At 35.5% G+C, this 15,888-nt stretch overlaps 1 long non-coding RNA gene across 2 annotated transcripts in view; it reads left to right on the top strand.

The window, feature by feature from the left end:
• Positions 1-15,888, top strand: part of LOC139186896 (uncharacterized) — a 480,041-nt gene that overhangs the window by 449,401 nt on the left and 14,752 nt on the right. For both annotated transcript variants that reach the window (XR_011570576.1, XR_011570578.1), the window contains exon 3: positions 9,601-9,712. This is a non-coding gene — a long non-coding RNA (uncharacterized lncRNA). The remainder of the gene's footprint in view (positions 1-9,600; positions 9,713-15,888) is intronic.

Here is a 15,888-nt window from a genome sequence, read left to right as displayed (position 1 = left end):
AATTAGTCCATCTAGCCAACTTTTATTTTGCTTTCTAAAGGAACTACTTTCTCATTGCCCTCACCATTCTTGCTTCTGAACTTTTAAGTGATTCAATATTATTTTTTTTCAATGTCCAAACTGAGGTCACTCCCTATTCAAGATTACTTCATGATTCATGAGTTATTGGAGCTACAGCTATTCACAGCAATGTTTACATATGCCATGTTAGAAGGATGACCCTCCAAGATATCCAAGCCCTGATCCCTAGATTCTGTCACTATGGTTGTTGCGGCTGCTACTGCTGCTAAGTCGCTTCAGTTGTGTCTGACTCTGTGTGACCCCATAGATGGTAGCCCACCAGGCTCTCCCATCCCTAGGATTCTCCAGGCAGTAACACTGGAGTGGGTTGCCATTTCCTTCTCCAATGCATGAAAGTGAAAAGTGAAAGTTCAGAAGTGTTAGGTTATGAACCTTAAAATAGGGAGATTATTATGGTTTATCTGATGGGTTTAGTGTAATCACATGAATCCTTAACATCAGAGAAGTTTTGAAGAGATATAGCAAGAGAGAATGAGAGAGAGTTTAGAGGCATAAGAGAGATTTAACCTACGAGACCTAGAGGAACGAAATGGAAAACATGAGAAGGAATGTGGGAAGCCTCTAGGAGTACAGCTGGTTCCAAGCTCACAGTCTTAAGGAAATAAGCACCTCAGTTCTACAATTTCAACAAAATTCAGCCAATAGCCTGAACTGCTAGGAGGCAGATATTCTTCTACAGCCTCCAGCAGGAATGCAATGCCACCAAAGCCTTGACTTCTGCCACTCACACTTGGGATCTTATAGGCACCACCAGTAAAATAAAAAAATAAAAATAAAAACAACGTTGTTTCAACCTGTTTGGTTTGTGGTAATTTATTAGGCCAACAATAGAAAATTAATGAATCTGTAGAATCTTTTCCTGTCTAAGCATTATAAAGGGAATACTGGGTATGTGGAGCCTGGACATGACTTTCTTCCCCTACCCTCTTCTGCCAAATCTAGATTCTTTGCCACCCCTGAGCTAAGTGGTGCAATGCTTACCGAATATTGAGAAGGTCTGAGAACTCAAGATAATGGGTATCCTTTTAAAGAGTGATGGAGGAGATGAGAAATTATCTAGAATGTGTCATGAAAGTCCAAAGATTTACTGGAATAAAGAGGTTCCTAGAAGAAGCTTTTGTGAGGAGGATTATTAAGGTCTGGGAGGAATGCTATAGCCTTTAGGGAGAGTGTCAAAATGCCTAAAAGGAGCCAAAAGAACAAGCTCAAATTCCCAAAATACTGAGAGAAAGGTTAGGATCAGAGGGAAAGTTGGGGGGACAGGTTGGGTCTCCTCTAAACAGAGATTGGGAAAGACCATAAGGGGAAAATTTTGCTTCACAGGGGCTAGCACTTTGCCCTTAATCCACAGATTCATGGTATAGCAAATCTTTTTGTTGTTTACATCTTAATTATGCCCCACATATAGATATGAGCCCAAGTAAAGCCAGTGTAGCAGTGGTGGTGATGCTTAGTCATGTCCAGCTCTTTGAAACCCTGTAGACTGTAGCCCGCCTGGCTCCTTTGTAAATGGAATTTTCCAGGCAAGAATACCAGAGTGGCTTGCCATTCCTTATTCCAGGGGATCTTCCCAACCCAGGGATTGAATCTGGGTCTTTTGCATCTCCTGCATTGGCGGGCAGATTCTTGACTACTGTGCAACCTGGGAAGCCCAATAAACCCATAAATAAATGCATAAATAAGTATTTAAGTAACTTTTCTTCTGATAGCCTCCATATGTAGAAAAGAATCAGGGTGAATAATCAAATGTGTGCCTAGTAGTGCAGAATTACTAGGGAAAAAAGGATGAAATCTTGAATTACAAAGACAAAAGACAACAGCAAAAAAGTTGCAATTAAACCCCTAGTGGCATCATTATAAAGTCCTCTGGGGGCATAAAAATACACTAGTCAAATCTAGAAAATTGAATTTATGAAATAAAGGAGAATGTAATCTGGATTGAAAACTGAATTAATACCTTAGAAGATCAGATGTAAGAAATATTTCAAAGCACAGACAAGTTAAAAAAAAAAGTAGACACTGTAAAATTCATAAAATAAATCTGAGAGACAGAATGTGAGCAATAGGTTCTACTGAAGGAGAAAAGGGAACAGGAAGGAGAGGAAGCAAACGTATCAGAAAAAAATTTTTTTAATGAAAAAGGTCTTAATTTGCAGATTTAAAAGGTCACCTAAGTTATAGGCTTCATTGAAGGAAGGCTGCACTGAAGAAAAAGAAATCAATGACACTCATAGGCATATCCTAGCAAATGAGCAAGAGAAGATATCTTACAAGTTTTCAGAAAATTAAAGCAAAGAACAAGGCTATGTACAAATGGGGAAAAAAATCAGACCATTGTTGAACTTTGCACCCCCAGCGGTACAGGTAGGAGGATGTGATTGTTTATAAACTGGTGAAGGAAAATGACTGCAACTTGAGAATTATTTAACCAGGGGAAAAGTCATTCACCAGTTAAAGGGAAATAGAACTGTGCAAGAAATCAAAGATAGTTCTTGAAAATAAAAGGCAAAAATACTTGCAGGTAATCTACATAGCACAGAATAGAAATTCTTTAGAGAACACTCCACTGATATCAGTTCCAACCAAAACAGGACACAGTAAAATTTATTCTTAGAGGAAAATGTATATGGATTAATTACCCACTGCTGTATGTATGAAATTATCCCCCAAACTTACCTTCTGAAAAATTCCCCTAATTTCTTTAAGTAAGACAGGCCTTGGATACAAAGTTTGGTTCAGAGTCTTCTATGAAATTGCTGTTACATGTCACCCAGGGATGAAGCTATATGAAGGCTTGATTGGAGTTAGAGGATTTACTTCCAAGGTGGCTGTCTCACATGGCTGACAAACTGTACTGACTTTTGTCAAAAGGGCTCAGTTTCTCTTTGTTACCATCTTTCCACTGGGCAGCTTGAGGCCTCCTGTCAAAAAAGTCATCAAAGGAAGTTAAATTCATATTGCTAACTGAAAGAAGATAATCTGAAAATGCTTCCAACTCTACGACATTATGAACTCTGAAGACAGTAAAAAGATCAGGGGTTGACAGAAGCTGAAGGGAGTGAGGGAGGGAAGTATGAATAAGTGGAGCAGAGGGTATTTTTAGGGCAGTGAAAGTATCTTGTATGGTACCCTAATGATGATTAAATGTTATTATTGTTCAGTCGCTAAGTCGTCTTGACTCATTGCGACCCCATGGACTACAGCATGCCAGGCTTCCCTGTATTCTCCAGCTCATGTCCATTGAGTCAGGGATACTATCCAACTATCTCATCCTCTGTTGCCCCCTTTTCCTCTTGCCTTCAATCTTTCCCAGAATCAAGATCTTTTCCAATGAGCTGGCACCTTGCATCAGGTGGCCAAGGTACTGGAGCTTCAGCTTCAGCATCAGGCCTTCCAATGATTATTCAGAGATTGGTTTCCTTTAGGATTGACTGGTTTATCTCCTTGCTGTCCAAGGGACTCTTAAAAGTCTTCTCCAGCACCACAGGTTGAAAGCATCAATTCTTTGGTGCTCAACCTTCTTTATGGTCCAACTCTCACATCTATACATGACTACTAAAAAAATCATACCTTGACTATATGGACCTTTGTTTGCAAAGTAATGTATTTGCTTTTAAATATGCTGTCTAGGTTTGTATTAACTTTTCTTCCAAGGAGCAAGAATCTTTTAATTTCGTGGCTGTAATCACTGACTGCAATGATTTTGGAGCCTGAGAAAATAAAATTTCAATGTTTCCACTTTTTTCCCTATTTATTTGCCATGATGTGATGTGACTGGATGCAATGATCTTTGTTTTTTGAATGTTGAGTTTAAGCCAGCTTTTTCACTCTCTTCTTTTACCATCTTCAAGAGGCTTGTTAGTTCCTCTTCATTTTCTGCCATAAAAGCTATACAGTCTGCATATCTGATATTTCTGTCAGCAATCTTGATTCCAGCTTATGAGTCATCCAGCCTGGTATTTCACATGATGTACTAGTATTGAATATAAGTTAAATAAGCAGGGTGATAATATATAGTTTTGACATACTCCTCTCCTGATTTTGAACCAGTCCTTTGTTCCATATGTGGTTCTAACTGTTGCTTCTTGACCTGCATGCAGATTTCTCAGGACACAGGTACTGTGGTCTGGTATTCTCATCTCTTTAAGAATTTCCCAGTTTGTAGTGACCCACATAGTCAAAGGCTTTAGTGTAGTCAATGAAGCAAAAGTAGATTTTTTTTTTTTGAAATTGCCTTGCTTTTTTTTGATTCAATGGATGTTGGCAATTTGAACTTTGGTTCCTCTGCCTTTTCGAAATCCAACTTGTACATCTAGAAGTTCTCAGTTCAAGTACTGTTGAAGCTTAGCTTGAAAGATTTTGAGCACTGTCTTGTTATCATTGTATGGTAATTTGAACATTCTTTGAATGGCCTTTCTTTGGAATGGGTATGAAAACTGACATTTACCAGACCTGTGGCCTTTGCTGTTTTCCAAATTTGCTGGTATATTGAGTGCAACACTTTAACAGCATCATCTTTTAGGATGTACATTGTCTAAACCTGTAGACTGTACAACACAAAACATGAGGCCTAAAGGTAAACTATGGATTTCTTTAATAAAAATATATGAGTTATCATCAGTTATAACAAATATACTATACTGATTCAAGATAGTAATAATAAGTGAAACTCTAGGGGGACAAGGGGAGTGTTGGGAAGGAGAGCGGGGATATATGGGAACTCTACCCACATCTCAATTTTTCTGTAAACCAAACACTGTTCTAAAAGCAATCTATTAAATTGGAAACCTAGAGAGAAAGACAGCTTCCCAGGTGGCACAGTGGTAATGAATTCATCTGCCAATGCAGGATATTCAAGAGACATAGATTTAATCCTTGGGTCAGGAAGATCCCCTGGAGTAAGAAATGGCAACCCACTCTGGTATTCTTCCCTGGAAAATTCCATGGACAGTGGAACCTGGTGAAATACAGTCCATGGGGTCGCAAAGACTCAGATGCAGCTGAGCATACACATACATGCAATATAAACTTAATTTTAGTAGATTAGACATGTACAGTGTTTATTTTTCTCCCACTACAAGAAGTCTGGACATTGCAGTCTAGGCCTGGAATAGTAAATCAACAGTGTCAGGTAGTCTCAGATTCCTTCTGTCTTTTCTTTTGATCTTTAATATTTTATTTTTGTCTTCAGGCTCCCCAGATGCATTCCTAGGCATTAGAGCTACATACCAAAAGTTAATGCAGAATGCAGCATCCTCCATTTGAAGTTTTATCTTTATAATAGGAAACAGAACATTCTAATAAGGCCACATTTATTTCATTCCTCTTCGAATGATAGTATTCTGTTCATCAATAGTCTTAGTACTTCTTATACTCATCAGCTATTTGCAATAACATATAGCATCAGTTCTCAGGGGTTTACACCAAGAAACATTTATTTCTCCTTGGTATTAAATGTTGATGGCTGTTGGCTGTTTATCTCTTGCATGTATCTTTTTCATACTTGGAATTAGGTAAGAATAGCAAACTGCATTTTTCACATGCTATTCTCAAGGCAGAGGGAAAGAGCAATTGGTAGTAACTTTGAGTGTCTCTTAAAGTTTTTGCTCAGACATAACATACATCACTGGAGAAGGCAGTGGTGATCCGCTCCAGTACTCTTGCCTAGAAAATCTTATGGACGAGGAGCCTGGAAGGCTGCAGTCCATGGGGTCGCTGAGAGTTGGACACAACTGAGAGACTTCACTTTCACTTTTTACTTTCATGCATTGGAGAAGGAAATGGTAACCCACTCCAGTGTTCTTGCCTGGAGAATCCCAGGGATGAGGGAACCTGGTGGTCTGCCGTCTATGGGGTCGTATAGAGTCGGTCACGACTGAAGTGACTTAGCAGCAGCAGCAGCAACATACATCACACATGTTCATGGCTAATGGATTAAGGTGAGTAACATGGATAAGCCTGATGCTTAGTATATTTCATCACCAGGGAGCTGCTGTAAGTCACATGGCAATGGATAGAGCTGTATAATCCTCTTAGAGGAAATGAAAAAAATAGCTGGGAATGATAATTTTCCCCATCAGTATAAGTCTATAATTAGGAGACAATTTACTATAGTAAATACAATAGAATTGGCTTTGGAGTCGAACCTGATTCAATTCTGTCTGGCTCTGTTGATGTAGATTGTCTCCAAGCCTTAGCTTTCTTATTGATAAAATATGTTAATATCTGTGATAAATGTTCTATTATAAAGCATTTATGTTTTAAATTGCCTTTAAAATGACTGGTGAATAGTAGCTGCCCAACAATTTGTTATCATTTCTGAGACAATATGAAAATAATGAATCAATTTTTCAATGGAAATCTCAACCAACTTGCTGAGACTTTGATAGATATAGACACTCTAAAAATTATCTGGATTTTCATTGTATACTTTGTTTAGACAGGAAAGGGTGAAGCTTTGGCATTTCTGTGTGAGACTGGAAATGAAATGCAGTATAAGCACATTATGTTAAATTTTTTAAAAAACTGAATATTTTACGCACTCATATTTGGCCTAACACAAGTATGTATATAGCTTATGAATTTTCATGAAATGACTTTATTTCAAGAATTTAAAGACTTATTTTTTTTCAGATTGTGAAAAATCAGTTAAATATATTATTGTATCTCATTATTCTCTGATCTTGCAGAAGATATCCAAAACATATTTATAAATCTAAGAAAAAGATGTTATTGATTATTTAGGATTTTATCCCATTTACTCACCTCCATGATAACAAACCTCTATAGCTTTTCAAAGTACTCTTAAACAATTTTTGATAAAAATGAGATGAAATAATTTTGTAGCTTCAGATTTTAGAAAGGAAGTAGAGACTGTTGATATGTTATCTTTTAAGTTTCTTTATGGGTTAGTCTATTTGCCTTAGCCCACTTTTTTGACATAGTTTCTTTAATTGACAAAAGTGTTTTAAGAAAATATACTGAGATTGGATTAAATCTTTGATCAGAATTCTTTTTATCATTGTTAATTTTTCACTCTGTGGTACAAATATCTCTTATTCTCCTATTTTTGCAATTCATTAGATCTCCAAAGCTTTCCCTTTCCTTTCCCAGTACAATGATTTAAAATTCCAGATGTATGCAGTCCTAATTATCTATCCAAACATATCTAGCTTATCATATTAGCATTGAAAGTGAAATGTAGAATTTTAAATGAGTACAATTTTTTTCCTAAGAATGTAAATCTCTCGACTATTTAGATACTGACTTGTGAACATGTTTATAATACACATTATATATAATTATAGAAAAAAACATTTGGTAGAACAAAGCTGACTTCATATCATAATGAACATCCCAAGGTCCCCAAAGTAGCTATTGTATTTGATTGTCAAGGATACTTTCTCATTTTGTTTCTTCTAAGAAGAGATCCAATTGTCGAACTGTAGGTATAGATGTGTGTTCTAGGTTTGGCCAATTGTAGGACCTCAGTTTCTAGGGAATGATAAATATCCTAGAGGTAAGCCTCAAACACAAACTTCTCAGATTACTATGCAGACATTGGAAAAAGAATATTTATTCCTCCTTGGATTGCCTTGCTGAGGGAAGTGTGTCCCAAACCTTTGGCAGTTGACTATATCCTGGTTCAAATCTTTGAGGCCTGGAACTTGCTGCACTGCTTTAGATTTTGTGAATTCCTTTCCAATGAAGAGAAGCAATATATTTCTCTTTATTGCTTAAGCTGATTCTCTGTCATTTGTAACCAGTGTATTCATTTTCCAAGTAGAGTAGGAGTCCTTACTTTGATAAATTAAAATTAAAAAAAAAGATGTATTTTAGAACATAAAATGTCTCTCTTACTTTTGAGAAATTGAGAATGCTTGTGTTTTAGACCTGGTCAGGGCAAACACTGATGCATTTGTGACATGTGACACTGCTGTGCTTTGCATTGTGATGAGTAGAGGATGGGTAGTCTCTGAATTCTTAAAAGGAAATATTTTATTGTTTAACTGAGAAGAATATAATGTAGTAAGGCTGTGTCGTAGACTAACTTACACTTATTCAGGTATACCTGTCTCTCCACTTCTTCAGGTACACCAGTGATGAAACAGGTAAGAAGGAAGGAAGGGAAGAAGGGAGAAAGAAGATGAGAAATGGATTAAAAGAGGTGCTTTGTGATTTGTGTGTGTGTGTCCAAAAAAGTTAACCTAGAGGGAAGCAAGGATATGGTTAATCCAGGAAGTTTTACAAATTCTGAACATTTTGTCTTACTGTTCTGTCTTTTCTGCTCCCTTTCTCTTTTATGGGATAAAATATACTTTAATATTTATTTGGTATATTTAAAAGCATTACTAAGCAGGGCTGCATTCTCAGTTAAATTGAAGATGAAATTTTAAGAAATTAAAAAGGATAATTTTGACTTTGCCTTATGGACTTCCCTGGTGGCTCAGACGGTAAAGCATCTGTCTACAATGCAGGAGACCCGAGTTCGATCCCTGGGTGGGGAAGATCTGCTGCAGAAGGAAATGGCAATCTACTCCAGTACTCTTGCCTGGAAAATCCCATAGACAGAGGAGCCTGGTAGGCAACAGTCCATGGGGTTGCAGAGTCACACACGACTGAGCGACTTCACTTATTAATTATAAAATATGAAATATGACTTCACTATTTCTAAAGTTATATAAGTTTTCTGAGTCCATGTTAAAAGAAAGCATGGAGAAGAAAAGGAGTGGAAGTAAAAGTATGGAAAAGAAACATTAGATTTTGTTTGACTGAATTTAGATACATTTTAATTAGGCATTGTTCACTCACAGCAGAGAAGGCTTGGTGAGAGGTTTCTTTTATTATGTGCCAGAGTGGAGAAGACATCTAACAATGAATTCATTGAGAAATAATTAAGTTGTGGCAATTCAATTAAAGTGTTCACTATTGCTTAATAAGAGTTAATATTTAAGAAAAAAGTATTTTGTTTTTTTTTTTCCTAATGATTATTTTCATCTAGTGTTTGCTTTCCAGTCAATGGGGGAGAAGGGGGGTGAATAAACAGATTAGCTACATGCTATACTGTTTAAAGCTTTCCTGGATTGCTAAATTGTAAAAAATCTTTAAAAGTTTTTAGCAAAATTATGTTTAAATAAAGCTTCTCATAAAATATAAAGATGAGTAATAATTTCTCTATTTTTTAAAAAACTTACTATGAAAAATTTCAGACCTTCACTAGAGAAGTAGTAAAATTAACTATCATGAAGACATGACCCAACTTAACAATTATGAACATTGTGTCAGGAGGAAGAGAGAGCAGAGAAGTGGCGCACCTGGCCTAATGAGAGTCACAGTCATTAGAGACAATTTGATCCATTTTTAGGACTGCTCTTGAGTACTGGTAAAGAGTTAAGATCAAGAGAAGGCTAGAGACTAGGATTTTAGGTACAGTGGTATTTATCATGAAAAAAAGTATCAATTAGTCATTTAGGATGCAGTGACCTAATTCATAGTATTATTTTTTGTCTCTGACCTTAGATACCAATCATTGTGAAAGTTACCAGCAGGGAAGAGAGTAAAGCAGTAATTTCAATGGGAACTCAGAGAACAACAGTCATTAATTACAGAACATCATATGAAAGAGAGAACGGTAAAAGAATATCATTTCCATACTTTTCCCCTTCTCTTGCTTGTCCTAAAGGTGTTTTTCTTTTTCTTTTTCCCAAGCTTGAATAGCAATTTTGAATTGTATTAGAGAATCTGGGTTATAAAAAGATTTTGCTTAAGCTTATTAAACTGTAAAACTACTTGAATACTGATATCTTCTCCAATTTTCCATCTGAAAATCTAAAAGGCAGATCTTGCACTAAGAAAAATGAGTAAGATGACTGATTGAAACGAGCACACAGTTCCCAGACCTAGAGAGTCTGTGGATGGCCTTAAAATATATGCTAAATGCCTGCACTAAGGCTTTTTATCATCTCTGCTTCTTGGTCTATGCCGTTCACTCTCTGTGCTGTGCTTCTTGCACACAACAGCTCTGTTCAAGTGACAGCATAAAAACGTTAGAGACTGTTCAACTCTGAGGAAAGTTATGATTCTCCAAACAGCCTCAGTTATGTTGGTGTAAAGACATTACAAGGAATTATCATTTATTTGGGTCTCTAGATTGTCTTCTGAAAAATTTAGGTACTACATTTTATATTATGATTTTAAAATGATTAAGATTCTATATTAGTATGCCAGGCACTATTCCAGGTATTTTATATTTAATAACTTATTCAATACTCATATCAATCCTATAAGTATAATACTATCATTTTTTCCCTTGTATCAATAATGAAACATTCTGAAGCACAGGAGTGTTAATTATTTCCAAAGAGTACATAATTAGTAAGTGGCTGAGCAGAGATTCAAATTCAGGAAGTCTGGCTATAGTCCCTATGCCATAAGCACTTGCTTGCAAAAATAAACTTAAAGAAGCACAAAATGGAACAGACAATTGGAAATTTAAAACATTTTCAGTTGATCATAATTTATATATATCACCATTGGCTTTTAATTTTTTTTGGCATTTTTCAAAATTTCTGAGGTAGTTAAATACCGATTTAATTTTTATTTTTAGCCTATTTTTACAATTTATTTTTTCTTGAAATATAGTTGGATCACAGTGCTGTTTTAATTACTGCTGTACAGCAAAGTTGCTCATATTTATATATATAAGTTATACAATCATTTTTATGTTCTTTTCCGTTATGGTTTAACATTGAATATAGTTCACTATGCTGCATAGTAGGACCTTATTGTTTATCCGTTCTATATATACCACTTTCCATCTGCTGATGCCAAACTCCCAACCCAACCCTGCCCCAGCCCTCACACCCTTGGCAATCATCAGTCTATATTCTGTGTCCTTGATTCTATTTCTGTTTCATAGATTAGGTTCATTTGGCTTTTAATTGTCCTTAACTTCAAGGTAGTAAGACTGGGAACTAAAATTTGTAAATATAAAAATTTATGGCTTTTTCTGTTTCGGTGAGGAGAGTATGCTTTATTTTATAATTTATAAAAAGCTTATAAAATATTTTATAATTTATAAATTTTTTTTAAACCTATCAGAACAATACTAGAAAGACATTAAAAAATAATGAATTTAAAGAAAATGAATTCAATAATTTCTTCCTTTGGGGTCTTCAAAAAATAAAAACATAAATGCCAAGTAAGATTTCATAGAAAAAAATACTAGAATCGGGATCAGGTGAAGTGGAATTTTTCAAAGATTTATTTATTGGTTTATGTATTTGCAGTTGTGCTGGGTCTTCATTGCTGTGCATGGGCTTTATTTAGCTGCAGTGAACGGGGGCTACTCTGCTGTGATGCAGGGGCTTCTATTGTGGTGGCTTCTCTTGTTGCAGGGGCCTTTCTGGTGGCTCAGACGGTAAAGAATCTGGCCGCAATGCAAGAGACCTGGGTTCGATCCGTGGGTTGGGAAGATCCCCTGGAGAAAGGAATGGCAACCCACTGCAGTATTCTTGCCTGGAGAATCCCATGGACAGAGCAACCTTGGGCACTACAGTCCATGGGGTTACAAAGAGTGGAACATGACTTAGTGATTAAACAACATAGGTAAGACCATTAGCTGAGTAGTCTAAAAAACAGTTGCGTCTTGAAGGAAGTTTTTCAAACTCTAATTCCATTGTTTTTGTCACTGTACCTAAGAATGAAATAAGGAGAATAAACCTGAAAGGAGTCATTTAGATAAAACTAAGATAAAAATGCGGAGAAGGCAATGGCACCCCACTCCAGTACTCTTGCCTGGAAAATCCCATGGACGGAGGTGGGCTGCAGTCCCATGGGGTCGCGAAGAGTCGGACACGACTGAGCGACTTCACTTTTACTTTTCACCTTCATGCATTGGAGAAGGCAATGGCAACCCACTCCAGTGTTCTTGCCTAGAGAATCCCAGGGACGGGGGAGCCTGGTGGGCTGCCGTCTATGGGGTCGCACAGAGTCGGACACAACTGAAGTGACAGCAGCAGTAGCAGCAAGATTAAAATGTAAGTGCTAAACAGTATTTTTTCCCTCCGAGTAGACAAATTCAACTCAATTTCAGAAATTCTTTCATTTTTCGTAATTATCAAATAATTTTGTCAATTAACATGAAATCAAAGGGTTACCAATTGACTTACTCAGCTACATAACAATACGTACAAAGCATCCCTGATGCTTAGTTTGAACTGTACAGGCGATAGGAAAAGAAGGAAAATCAACCTTTGGTACATATTTCCTCTGTTCCAGAGACTGTGTGATTAACTTTTTCTGTTCTTTTATTTAATCCTCACAATGTAGGTAATATGTACATTTTTAGATGAAGAAAGTAAGGCTTTGTAGAAAGCAGGCATTCTAATGCAGTCCGTCTGGCTTCAGAGCCAGATAGATTCAACTACACTTTTTCTAAGGGGCAGAAAATGTTTAGTGGTGGTTTCCCTGTGGAGGAAATGAATTGCAGGCTTAGGATACCATGAGATTCTTTTGCCCTGCCAACCAGTAGTTAGAGTGCCCTGCTGGGGAAGTTGAAGCAATTTTCTTCTGCCTGATAGGTCCCTACATTTTATTATTATTTTTAAACAGTTGCTATTGAGGTCAAGTTTGAACTACTCCTGATATGATTGTTTCTCTGCTTCTGCATCTTGTCTGTGGCTGCCTTTATTGTTGACTGTCCAGGCTTGTGAATGATTGGTTTTTATGTTCTAAGTACTCATAATCTAGGTCTTCCTGCTCTTGCTCCAAAGTTTATTTTGCTTCAAATACCGTTTTAGAACTTTAACTTTCCAGATAGAAACAGTTGATGAAAAAATCTAATTTTGCTAACATGACTTTATTGATTTCAAAAAGTTGTTGCCAATATTTTGGACCAAAAAATGTATACCTATATCACTGTTTTAAATGGCATTTACTTGATTACCAATAAAGCTGAGCAACTTGCCTATTTATTTTCCAACATTACTTCTTTTTCAAATTGCATTATTTTATTCATATTCTAAAATTAATTTGTAAACTCTACATAGCAAAGAAATCTGTATTCTGAGATGTGCTGCATATCTTTTCTCATAATCTGTTATTTGTCTTTTAAGTTTGTTTATAATATATTTTGTCAATGAATAATTTAAAATTTATGAGATTTATAATATCAATAGTTTACTTTCTGGATTCCCATTTTTCTATTTTAAGAATAAATGACAATGTAATTCAAATGTTCTTTTATTTATTATTAAATTGAAATATTTACTCATATGATAGTGATATAGTATTTTCCCTAATCTCTAGCTAATTTTAATTTTTAAAAATAAACTATCTTGTTCCAATAAAATAAAAATTTATTTTAAAATTATGACCTTAGTTTCCTTATATCAAAGGATATATTCCCATATACTTCCCTCTATTTCTGGTTGCTAGTCTGTTCTAGCTACTTCTCTATTCTAGTGGTCATAAGCAGTGTGAGTGCGCATATGCATGGATTCATGTAGTATAGTGAAGACAGAGATCTTATAATAATATTCACTTCATTAGGAGAATTTGCAGCTATAAATCCCTCAAAAACATTGCTTTATCTGTTTTTGTATTTTATATTTTCATTATAATTTTGTTTCAGACATTAAAAAATTTCTATTGTGGTTTCTAATTTGACCCAGGGATTCTTCAGAAGTATGTTTTAATTCCTTTATAAATCATTTTAATTTGGTCTGTTTGGTGAGAGAAATCAAATTCTGTGTGATTTTAATTCTTTTAAATATATTGGAGCATGGATTATGGCTTAGCATATAGTCTGTCTAGATGAATTTTATGCATACTTAAAAGTATGTGTATTCTACAGATGCCATCTATAATATTCTATCAATATTAATTAGTCCAACCTGATGGATAGTGCCCATTTTAGTGTATTGATTTTCTATATTTTTCTAGTCATTCTATCAGTTGCTGAGAGAAGGATGTTAAAATCTACTATTTTGCGGATTTATCTATTTCATTCATTTAGTTTGTCAACTTTTGTTTTTAGGAGTTTTGAAGATTTGTTATTAGATACATAAACATATATGATTTTCATGTCCTTGAATTAACCTTTTACCACAAAATATTTAATTTTGGTATGTTCTTTGTCTTGAAACCTATTTTATCTGGTGTTAATTTAACCACTCCAGTGCTCTTATGCATTCTATTTGCATGTATAGTCCTTTTCTATCAATTTCCTTCTACCTTCGTCTTTATATTTAAACTCTTACAGACAGCACAGAATTGAAACCTGCTATTTTTTATTTCTGATGATCACTGCTTTTCAAGTTGGAATGATTAGACAATGTAAAATTTAACTGTTGTTATGTTCTGACTTCAGTCTACCATTTATTTTACTGTTTATTGTTTGTCCCTCTATTTTTTGTTTCTCTGATCCTATTTCTGCCTTCTTTGCTGCTGCTGCTGCTGCTGCTAAGTCACTTCAGTCGTGTCTGACTCTGTGCGACCCCATAGACAGCAGCCCACCAGGCTCCCCCGTCCCTGGGATTCTCCAGCCAAGAAAATTGGAGTGGGTTGCCATTTCCTTCTCCAATGCATGAAAGTGAAAAGTGAAAGGGAAGTCGCTCAGTCGTGTCCAACTCTTAGCGACCGCATGGACTATAGCCCACCAGGCTCCTCCATCCATGGGATTTTCCAGGCAAGAGTACTGGAGTGGGGTGCCGTTGCCTTCTCGGTCTGCCTTCTTTAGAGCTAGTCAAATATTTGAGACTTTTCTTTACTCTATTGACTTTTTAGATAAATCTCATTGAATTATATTCTTAGTGTTTGAGATACATCCTTAATTTTTTTCCAACCTACTTGGAATTATTGTAATATTGTATCACTTCTCATAAAATATATGCTTGCAACCATACTTCCCCATGCCCTCTTTATATTATTTTTGACATATATATTGCATCTACAGACATTATAAGCCCCATGCTATGATGCCATAATTTTGGCTTTCAAAACTTGTATACATTTTAAGGATACTGAGTAAATTTTTTAATATTTGTTTTCAAACTTACAATACCTGGTTGTATTTATTTCTTCCCTCAAATGCATATTCCCATCTGATATAAATTCACTTCACTCTGAGAATTCATTTTGCATTTCTTGTGACGCTTACTTGCTGGTGACAGATATCTTAATTTTTTCATATCTTTTTTTCATATTTTACTTTTATTTCACCATCATTCTTAGACAGTTTCTTCCATTATTTTGAAGTGTCGTCAACTATCTGTCATCTTCCTCTTTAGATAATGTGCTGTTTTTCTCTAGCTGCTTTCAAGATTTCTCTCTTTATATTCGGTTTTCAGCAATTTGACTATAATATGTGTATGTGTCCTTTTCTTTGTATTTGCATTTTATCATAATTGAAGTTTATTGAACTTCTTGAGTCATATATTTATGTCTCTCACCAAAATTCAGGTTTTATTAGACATTGTTTCTTCAAAAGAAAAAAAAAAATTTCTACTCCTTTCTCTCTTCTCTTTCTGGAACTCCAGTTACATTTTTGTTAAACCTGTTGATATAGTCCTGCGGCCCCTTAGTACCTTTTCATTTTAGAACAGTGTATTTTCCCTACCTCACAGTTTCTGTTGATCAATGTGCCAGCTTGCATGCCTTAAAAAAAAAATCTCCACTCTGATATTGTGATCATCCTCTGAATTTTGCAAATTGATATTATATGTTTGTTTCATAATTTCATGTGGTTCATTTTCATAATTTCTGTTTCTCAGCTGAGATTTCCCATGTGTTCATTATGAGCATATA

This window comes from Bos indicus, chromosome 2 (assembly GCF_029378745.1).
Source record: "Bos indicus isolate NIAB-ARS_2022 breed Sahiwal x Tharparkar chromosome 2, NIAB-ARS_B.indTharparkar_mat_pri_1.0, whole genome shotgun sequence".
Classification (NCBI taxonomy): domain Eukaryota; kingdom Metazoa; phylum Chordata; class Mammalia; order Artiodactyla; family Bovidae; genus Bos; species Bos indicus.
This window is presented reverse-complemented; position numbering and strand designations above follow the sequence as displayed.